Raw genomic sequence first — 10607 nt, 5'->3', positions numbered from 1 at the left:
CTCAGGCAATCCACTCACCTCAGCCTCCCAAAGGCGTGGGATTACAGGCTGAGCCACCGAGCCCGGCTTCCTTCTTCTTCTTATTTCTCCTTTTCCTTTCTTCTTCCTTCTTTCTTTCTCTGTTCTTTTCCTTTCTCGTATCTCGTTTTGGTTTCAGGGAGTATATATATGCTCCCATCGCTTGGACATATATAAAGTGGTGGGACATGGGCTCCAGGGCCCACATCTCAGTCAGCAGATACTGCCATCTGCAGCTAGTTTCTGAACTGTAGCTACCCCATTACACCTTAATTAAACCTCAAAACTGCAAGAAAGACAACACAGCCCTCCACCCCTAGCCTGGCTTCAAAACTGAACAAATACAGAGGCTCAACCTAAGGAAGAATTAGGGGGTGAGCAAACAGAAGGGAAAGGTATCACCCTTCTCATTGAGTAATAGAATTAAACAGAAAATAAAAAGGTCGGGGGGTGGTGATGGTGGGGAACTCATTACAAATGAAGAAGAATCAATAGAAGAACACTGGAACACCCTAGACCTTTGGAAAGACAGTGCCTTTGAATACAGATTTTGGAATTCAAACAATGAAGAGTCCCCAGAATGACTGGTCACAATTCACAAATCCAGATTCAATATAGTGATGAAGAGGATGAATAGAAATGAAGAAAGACTAGAAGAAAAAAATGAGACAGTTGATAATCAGTATGATGTCAATAATGAATACAGTAAACAAAAATAAATAAACTGACAAGCACAGAAATCAGAATTAACAAAGCAGGAAAAAGAATGTCAACATTTGAAGATCAAAATATGAAACTACCCAATCTGTTAAAAACATAGAAAGGTACTTAAAAAGATGAAAGAAAGCCTTCACAAGATGTGAGATTTATTAAGAGACCAAACTTATGCCTGATTGGTATCCCTGACATAGAAAAGTAGAATGAGGGCACTCTGGAACAAACATTACATGAGATGATCTTAGAATACCTTCTACCTCTCATCAGAGACATGAACATCCAAACACAAGAGATTCAGAGAACCCCTGCAAATCATGAAATGAATAGACCAACTCCTAGACACATAGTGATTCACTTACTCAAATTAAGTATAAAATAAAAAATCCTAAAGGCAGCAAGAGAGAAAGGTCAGATTACTTACTGGGGGAGACTAATGAGAATAGGAGCATACTCACCTGCAGAAACACCACAGGGTTGTCAGTGGGGTATTTAAGTCCCTAGCTATGATAGTGTTAGAGTCAATATCTTTAAGGTTCTCAAGGATAAACAATTCAAACCAAGAATTTCCTATCCAGCTAAGTCAAGCTTAATCAGTGATGGAGAATTAAATTCCTTCCCAGACACTCAATCCCTGAGTTTATGCTGTCTCCACACCAGCTCTACAAGAGATGCCAAAGAAGGTATTAGGCACAGAAGTAAGAAAAAAAGAATGACCATGTTCTTCCCAAGAATTCAGAAAAATACAGAATCAACACAAGAAGCATTGTGATTGCAAAATTGAAAACACTCATAGACCAACCCCCAAATAAAAAACCCGAACAAACAAACAACAACAAAACATCATAAAAGATTCATGAAAGGGATAAACTCTCATATCTCAATAATCAGCCTGAATGCAAATGGACTAAATGCACCACTGAAAAGACATACAGAGGGCTCTTCTGGTGGAGCAGCTGGTGCCATGGCTGCTTGGCTTGGACCCTGGCGATTCCCAGGATGCAGAAGCCAGGTGCCATTTTTAAAAAAAATTAATTTTATTTATTTATTTATTTTTGGATTAGCAGAACCCTTCCTGGGAGGAGGATGCTGGGAGGGACTGACTGAATGGGTCTCATGGGTTGTGGTCAGGGCCCTCCTGGTGCAGCAGCTGGTGCCGCAGCTGCTCTGCTTGGTCCCTGGCACTTTCTGGGTTGCATAAGGTGAGCATCATTTTTTTAAAATTGGCAAAAGTTTTCCTGTGAAGAGGTGGTGGGAGAGACTGCTGGCTTCAGGCTCTGAGCCGTACCACTGCAACAGGAGAGACTGTGAACTACAGGCTTGGCTCACTACTTCTGCGCCTGCCGGATACTGGCAGCAGGGGCTGTGGAGGGAGCCTAGAGGCAGAGTCCCACCAGAGGGGACAACAGGGACACCCTGTCACCATCTTGGAGTTGCGGCAGGAGAGTGTTTTGACTTGCTCACCACAGAGCAGTAGACCCCATCTCTGTGACTGGCAAATGAACTACTCAGGGGTTGATTGTGACCCAGAAGGGATATACTGAAAGCACAAACTTCACAGGGACCTGGTGAGTGCTGTGTCCTGGCGCCCTGCACCCTTCCCTGGTTCAGCAGCAGGATGGGGTGTGGCTGGAAAGGGATGAGGAAGACCTTCAGGGAGATTGGTGGTGGGTCCAGGGCTGGCCTAGACCCCCTCCTCCCCAGCAGTCCTTAGAACATTGGACCCGAGCAGCTGGACCATGAGTGAGAGTTGCTGAACTGGGTGGAGTCTGGACTTCAGTCACGGTGGGAGGATTCCATTCCAGGATGGGCCTGACTGGGGTGTCCCCTGCCAGTGCTTGCCTGGGAGTGAGCTTGTCCCCTGCTTCCCCACCAAGGAGATCTTCCTGACTATTTGAGAGTGGGAGGGGAGGACTGCGGCCTTGCTCACCCCCACTGCCCCTCCTCCTGCCTTGTTCCAGATGCTGGAGAGGGGATGGAGAGAGGGGAGGCTCTGGATTGCAGGACTTGCCACAGGAAGGCAGGATGTTTTCTTTTCTTTTTTCTTTTTTTTGACACTGGCTGAAGAATTTTTATTATTTTTATGTACAGAACACTCAGCAGTGTACATTTAGCCCAACTTAGTGGCAAGTTCTTTAGCCTTTGCCTTCTCCAGCTTGGTGACGTGAGCCACAGATTTTGGACCCAGGATGTTGCCTCCCCAGTGACGGCGGATCTCATCATATCTGTCATTGTAATTGGTCCTGATGGCTTCCACCAGCTTAACAAAGCTCCTTTGTCTTCCCTAATAAGGCAGGGGAAAAAATGTGGGCTTTTGGCTTCAGTTGCCCTGCTAGAAATCAGGATTGCCTTCATTTTTAGCAAAACAAAGTCTTCTGCTTCAGACACAATATATTTTGTTTAATTAAAAAAAATTGCTTGTTTGTTGGTTCATCTATTTTAAAAATGTTTTTATGTTGTGCATGGGTGTGTGTGTGTGGGGGGTTTGGTTGGCATCCTCCCCCTATTTTTTCTTTTCTTTTTATTTATTCTTTTGCTTTTTGTTTTCTGTTTGTGTGCGTATGTGAATGATTCAGTGTTCATCATTCAGTTTTTTATTTTTGCTGTTGGATTGCTTTTGTTCTTCTCTTTTTAAAATTTTTTTGGTTTGGGGTGTGTGTTAGTGTATGTGTGAGGGTTCAGTCTGAATTCCTTCTTTTGTTTTTTTTCTCCATTCTTTTTATGCTGGGCACATGTGTGTGTTTCGTTTTCCTGATTTTTGTTGTTGTTGTTTGTTTTGTTTCACTTTGTTGTTATTCCAGTTTGTTTTGGGGGATGTGTGTGTTCAATTGTTTTTTTGCTTTGGTTTCTGCTTTCATTGTTCTGTGTTTTCTTTCTTTCTTTCTTTTTTTAAATTCTTGTCCATCTTGCTTTGTTCTGTTTTTCTGTGTGTTCCTCATTGCTGTCATTGTGTCTTGGACTTGGGGGGTGCACAAACGTACCCATTGCATCATCGTGTGAAGTGGTAGTGGGGAGTGGGTCTCAGGGAGTGCATACCATGCTCAGTGAACATTGTAACTTGCAGGTGGTTTCTGGGTCCTAGCTCTCCATCCCCTACCTTGTTTGACTTTCAAGACCGTGGGAGACAGCGGGGTTTCCCACTCACAGTCCTGTTTCAAAATTAGAGGAGGTCCATGTCCTGGATCAGGGAAGGATGGAGGGCTGGGTGAACATCAGGAGGAAGGGCTTCTCCCACTGACGCTGAATGGCATTGCTGAAGAGAGGAACGGGTGATCTGTCACGAATGAGAAAGGACCAGGGGAGGATCATGGGAAATTTCAAATGTGGCAAGGAGAAGACTCCTGGAGGATCAGGTCTCACAGCCCAAATGGTGGAGGTCACCAGCAACTGACCCGGGAAGGTGACAGGGATTAGGGAATGGATGGAGGGAGTGAATGGGGCTCAGGAAGGACAGGATGCAGCACTGAAGGAACTTGTAGCAGAAATTTTGATAATAGAGAATTTCATCCAGGAAATGAATAGCAGGATGGCAAGCATGGAAAGTGGAATGGATCTAGCTAAGGAACAAGTCTTGGACCAGAGCATGGAATTAACCTGATCTGTAGAAAACATAGAAAGAAAACTCAGAGGTAGGGAATGGGGACTACAGGAGATGTGTGGTTGTATTGGGGGACCAAGCCTATGCTTGATTGGTGTCCCGGGGGGGGGGGAAGAGGGAGGTGGAGAGCACCTTGGAGAAGGTATTCCAGGAGGTAGTCCAAGAAGACTTTCCCCATCTCACTAGAGATGTGACCAGCCAAGCACAGGAGATACAGAGAACCCCCACAAGACATCAAATGAGAAGAAGAACCCCTGGACATATAGTAATTCGCCTACACAAAATAGGCACACAAAAAATTCCTAAAGTCAGCAAGAGAGAAAGGTCAGACTACCTACCAGGGAAACCAATCAGAATAGCAGCAGACCTATTGGCAGAAGCACTACAAGCAAGAAAGGACTGGGGTCCAATATACAAAATCCTCAAACATAAATAATTTCAACCAAGAATTTCCTACCCAGCCAAACTCAACTTCATCAGTGATGGAGAATTAAAATTCTCCCCAGACATCTAGTCCTTAAGAGATTATGCAGCTTCCAGACCAGCTCTACAAGAGACACTTAGAAAAGTATTAAGCACAGAAGAAAAAAAAAAGAATGACTGTGCACTTCCCAGGAGAACAGCAAGGCACGGAGGCATGGAGTCAGCAGAGTGTGCAGTGCAATAACAGAGTTGAAGTGCAAAAGCACATACATTGGCCCTGGGGCTGAAGGAAGACAAGTAAGCAAGCAAACAGACAAACAAACAAAATTTATAAGAGCCTCATGGCAGGGATAAACAATCACATTTCAATAAGCAGCTTGAATGTGGATGGACTGGATGTGCCATACAGAATGGCAGGAGATACAGAATGGTAGGCTGGATGGGAAACCATGACCTGATTGTTTGCTGTATCTAGGAGCCCATCTCACACGGGGGATGCACACAGACTCAAAGTTGGAGGATAGAGAATGAGTTTCCAGGCTAGTGGATCTCAGGGGAGGGCAGGAGTCGCAATCCTAATATCAGACAAAACAACCTTTAGGCTATCAAGGATTAAAAAGGATGCAAGAGGACACTATATAATGATGGGGGGGTTCAGTCCAGCAGCAAGAAATATTCATCCTAAACATATATGCACCCAACACAGGAGCACCAGCATTTATAAAGCAACTGCTAAGAAACTAAAAAAGGATATTGCCTCTAACACTATTATAGCAGGGGACTTGAATGCCCCACTAACAGCCCTAGGTAGATCACTGAGGCAAGGGGTCAACAAGGAGATCCAGAACCTAAACTTGACACTCTACCAAATGGACTTACTAGATACCTACAAATTGTTCCACCCAACAAACACAGAGTATGCATTCATTCATCACCAAATGAAATATACTCCAAGATTGATCACATCCTTGGCCATAAATCAAGCATAAACAAATTCCATAAGGCTGAAATATTGCCATGCATCTTCTCAGAACACAGTGGAATAAAAATAAATTTCAACACCAACAAAATTTCCCCGAAGTCCACAAAGACATAGACACTAAACAACATGATGCTGAATGACTACTGGGTCAACACTGAAATACAATCAGAAATTAAAGGTTTCCTAGAACAAATGAAAATGAAGAAGCATCTTGCCAGAGTCTCTGGGATGCCTTGAGAACAGTTCTAAGAGGGAAATTTAAATCTCTATGAGCACACATCAGGAAAGTAGAAAGGTCATAAGTTGAGAGCCTAGCAAATCACCTAAGGGAACTAGAAAGAGAAGATCAAGATCAACTAAGTCCTAACTTTAGCAGAAGGATCCAGATCACCAATATAGAAGCCCAAGTATGGGACATGGAGGACAAAGATATCATTGAAAACATCAACAACAAAAAGCTGGTTCTTTGAAAGAATTAACAAGATTGATGGACCCCTAGCCAAAATGACCAAGAAAAAGAGAGAAAAAGCACAAATAAACACAATCAGAAATACAAAAGTTTAGATCACAACTGACCCTGAAGAAATACAAAAGATTATCAGAGATTACTACATACACCTATATGGAAACAAACTTGATAACTTGAATGAAATGGAGGAATTCCTGACATCACACAACCTCCGCAGGTTGAAACAAGAAGACACTGAGACAGGAAATAGACCAATAACAACCCAGGAGATCGATTCAGTCATAAGAAATCTACCTAAAAAAAATGCCCTGGACTGGAAGACTTTCCAGCAGAATTCTACAAAACATACAAGGAGGAGCTGATACCAATCCTTTTGAAAGTATCCCAGGCAATTGAGAATGATGGAATTCTCCCCAAATCATTTTATGAAGCTAACATTACACTGATACCCAAACCGGGTAAAGATCCAAAAAAACAAAACAAAACAAAACAAACAAAAACAAAAACAAACCAAAAAACCCAAACAAACAAAAAAAGAAAACTATAGGCCAATATCCCTTATAAATATAAATGCAAAAAACAAGATCCTAGCAAATCAGATCCAAAAACACAATTCAAAAATTATCCACTCTGACCAAGTAGACTTCATCCCCAGGATGCAGGGCTGGTTCAACATTTGCAAGACCATAAATGTAATTAATTACATCCATAGATATAAAAACAAGAACATGATTATCTCATTATATGAAGCAAAAGTTTTTGATAAAATTCAGCATCCCTTCTTGATAAAAACCCTCTAACACCTAGGTATAGAGGAACATACCTCAAAATAGTAAGCGCCATCTATGATAAACCCACAGCTAACATATTGCTAGATGGACAGAAACTGGAAACATTTACCCTGAAAACTGGACAAGGCTGCCCACTTTCATCCCTCTTGTTCAACATTGTGTTGGAAGTTCTAGCTCGAGTAATTAGACAAGAGAAGGAAATCAGGGGTATCCAAATAGGAAAATAGGAAGTCAAGTTATCCCTCTTTGCTGACGACATGATCCTATACCTTGAAAATCCAAAGGAATCTGTCAAAAACTTGCTTGCACTGATAAAGGACTTTGGCAAAGTCTTGGGGTACAAAATAAATGTGCAAAAGACAGTTGCATTCTTATACATCAACAACAAGCAGGTAGAGAACCAAATAAAAAGCACAATTCCATTCACAATAGCCAAAAAAAAAAAAGAAAAAAAAAGTTAAAGAAAAAGAAATAACTTGGAGGGAAGCAAGATGGTGATGGCATAGGTGAACTGGTGAGATTCTCTGAACGTGAGTTCCCAAAAAGGCTATTACTTCTCTTCCCCAACCCCCAGCCCACCACCAACCATGCTGGTGCCAGGCCCGGGAACTTCGGTCCCACGCAGGGCCAGATATTGCGCCCCCCCCGCTGCTGTTCTACTGCGTGTGTGGAAGTCTCCGGTCTCAGCCCCCTCCAGATCCCTCCCCAGCTGCATTGTCTCCAGCCCGGCACCTGGCACCAAGCCGCCGGTCACACAGGGAGGCTCTGGGCACCTGCCCCGCAGAGACACCGGTCCCATTCCTGGCTGAAGTACCCTGTAGGGGGCCCAGTGCCACTCTCGCCGCTCACCGCCTGCCCTTTGGAACTTTGGAGCTCTGGAACTCCGGGCCCACCCTGGCTGAGGCACTCAGCATGAGACCCCAAGCCAGAGGACCCAGACAAGTGGAGAAAAACAGATCTGCTTAAACTACCTCGCCATTCTCCAGGCAGAGACTTCCATTGCCCTGCCCACCTAACAACAAACTACCTCATTTCCTAAGGCCAGATATTGCAGCCTCCTGCTACTGCTATTCCACTGCGTGCATGGGAGTTTTGGGTCCCAGCCCCCTCCAGCTCTCTCCCTGGCTGCATTGTGTCCAGCCTGGCACCTGGAACAAAGCCACTGTTCACACAGGGAGGCTCTGGGCGCCCGCCCCTCAGAGACACCGGTACCATTCCTGGCTGAAGTATCCTGTGGGGGGCCCAGAGCCACTCTCGCTGCCCTCTGCCTGCCCTTTGGAGCTTTGGAGCTCTGGAACTCTGGACCCACCCTGGCTGAGGCACTCAGTGCGAGACCCCAAGCCGGAGGACCCAGACAAGTGGAGAAAAACAGATCTGCTTAAACTACCTTGCTATTCTCCAGGCAGAGACTTCCATTGCCCTGCCCACCTATCAACAAACTTTACCTCAGTTCCTAAGGCAATGGCGTGAAACAGGAGACAAAGCCCCACCCCTACGCTGCAATGAAATCAAAAGGGAGAGGCCGGAATTGGAGATCAGAGAAGTGACTCTAGTCTGATCGCTTATTTTGACTTATGATTTTATCATTGAAACTGTTGGTTTAGATCACGTTTGGTGTTTATCTTCTGACTTACACTGTTTCTTGATTTTATTGGCCTGTCTCTGTGTAGTTATCAGTACTCTTTAGGGAATCTTTCTTACCTGTCTTTCTTCACTTCTTCCTGGCCCTGTGTCTCTTTCTCACCTGATAGTTGGAATGTATATCTGTTTTCCCTCTCACACTTCTCTCTTTTGCTTATTTTGACTTATGATTTTATCATTGTAACTGTTGGTTTAGATCACATCTGTTGTTTACCTTCTGACTTACACTGTTTCTCGATTTTATTGGCCTGTCTCTGTGTAGCTATCAGTACTCTTTAGGGAATCTTTCTTATGGGTCTTTTTCACTTCTTCCCGGCCCTGTGTCTCTTTCTCACCTGATAGTTGGTATGTATATCTGTTTTCCCTCTCGCACTTCTCTCTTTCTAACTCCCTATTGACCCCCCCTCCATTATTTTCCTCTTTTATACGCCCCCTTTTTAAATCTAGGGACCAAGACTACATACTGCTGAATAGACAGACTGTAAAGCAGAGGAAAAAGTGAACAAAGCCAGAAGACCCTCTTAAGGAAGAACAGGTCATTGCAGAAGAGAAATAAAAGCAACCCCACCTTCCCTCAAAAACAGAATTGAAGAAGGGGAAGGAAAGGGGGAGAGGGAGAAAAATCTACAGAAATGAAGAAAAACCAAAAGAAGAGTATGGGTCTCTCCCAGACGCCTGGGAGAGCAGACACTGAGAAAACTGACTTTGGAATGCAAACAATGAAAAGCCCCCAGAATGAAGGGTCTCAAACTGCAAATGTAGATATCAAAACAATAATGGAGAGATTAAAAAGAATTGAGGAGACACAAGAAGAAACTAGGAAGGAGCTGATATCTGAGATAACAGTAATAAAGAATACTGTGAATGAAATAAATAACAAATTGATAAGCATGGAAAGCAGAATTATCCAAGCAGAAGAAAGAATCTCAGAGCTTGAGGACCAAAATATAGAAATAACCCAAACTCTTAAAAACACAGAAAATAAGCTCAAAAAGACAGAACAAAACCTTCAAGAGATGAGTGACTACCTCAAGAGGCCTAACCTAAGAATAATCGGACTCCCTGAGGCAGAAAGAGAAACAGAGACCACATTGGAACAAACTTTCCATGAGATCATTCAAGAAAACTTCCCTTATCTAATCAGTGATGCAAAAATTCAAACACAAGAGATTCAGAGAACCCCTGCAAGACAACAAATGAGAAGACCAACTCCTAGACACATAATAATTCACCTAAACAAAGTAGGCACAAAAGAAAAAATCCTAAAGGCAGCAAGAGAAAAAGGCCAGATCACCTTCCATGGAAGACCAATCAGAATAGCAGCAGATTTATCTGCAGAAACCCTGCAGGCTAGGAGAGCTTGGAGCCCTATCTTCAAAGTCCTAAAAGATAAACAATTTCAACGTTCTTCACAAGAGTACAGGGAAAAGAATAAAATATACACAAACCAACCCCAAATCCAAAAGAAAGACAAAAAAAAAAAAAAAACAAAACAAAACCAAAAACAAAAAGAAAAAACCAAGTGGAAGAACAACAACTCAATAAGAACTCCATGATAGGGACGAACTCTCACATTTCAATAATTAGTCTGAATGTGAATGGACTAAACACATCACTGAAAAGACATAGAATGACAAAATGGATAAAATATCATCAGGTAACAATATACTGCCTTCAAGAGACCCATCTCACTAGAAAGGACATACACAGACTCAAAGTAAGAGGATGGGAAACAAATTTTCAGGCGAATGGAACACAAAAGAAAGGAGGAGTTGCGATCCTAATTTCAGACAAAATACCATTTAAGCTATCAAAAATTAAAAAAGATAGAGAGGGCCACTACATCAGATGATAAAAGGTTCACTCCATCAACAAGAAATATCTATCCTAAACATATATGCACCCAACATAGGCGCACCAACATTCATAAAGCAACTTCTAGGAAAACTAAAGAAAGACATGACTCTAACA

Source organism: Carlito syrichta, unplaced genomic scaffold (genome assembly GCF_000164805.1).
Source record: "Carlito syrichta isolate Samal-C Ts95f unplaced genomic scaffold, Tarsius_syrichta-2.0.1 Scaffold313345, whole genome shotgun sequence".
Classification (NCBI taxonomy): Eukaryota; Metazoa; Chordata; class Mammalia; order Primates; family Tarsiidae; genus Carlito; species Carlito syrichta.
Note: the sequence above shows the minus strand (reverse complement) of the source record.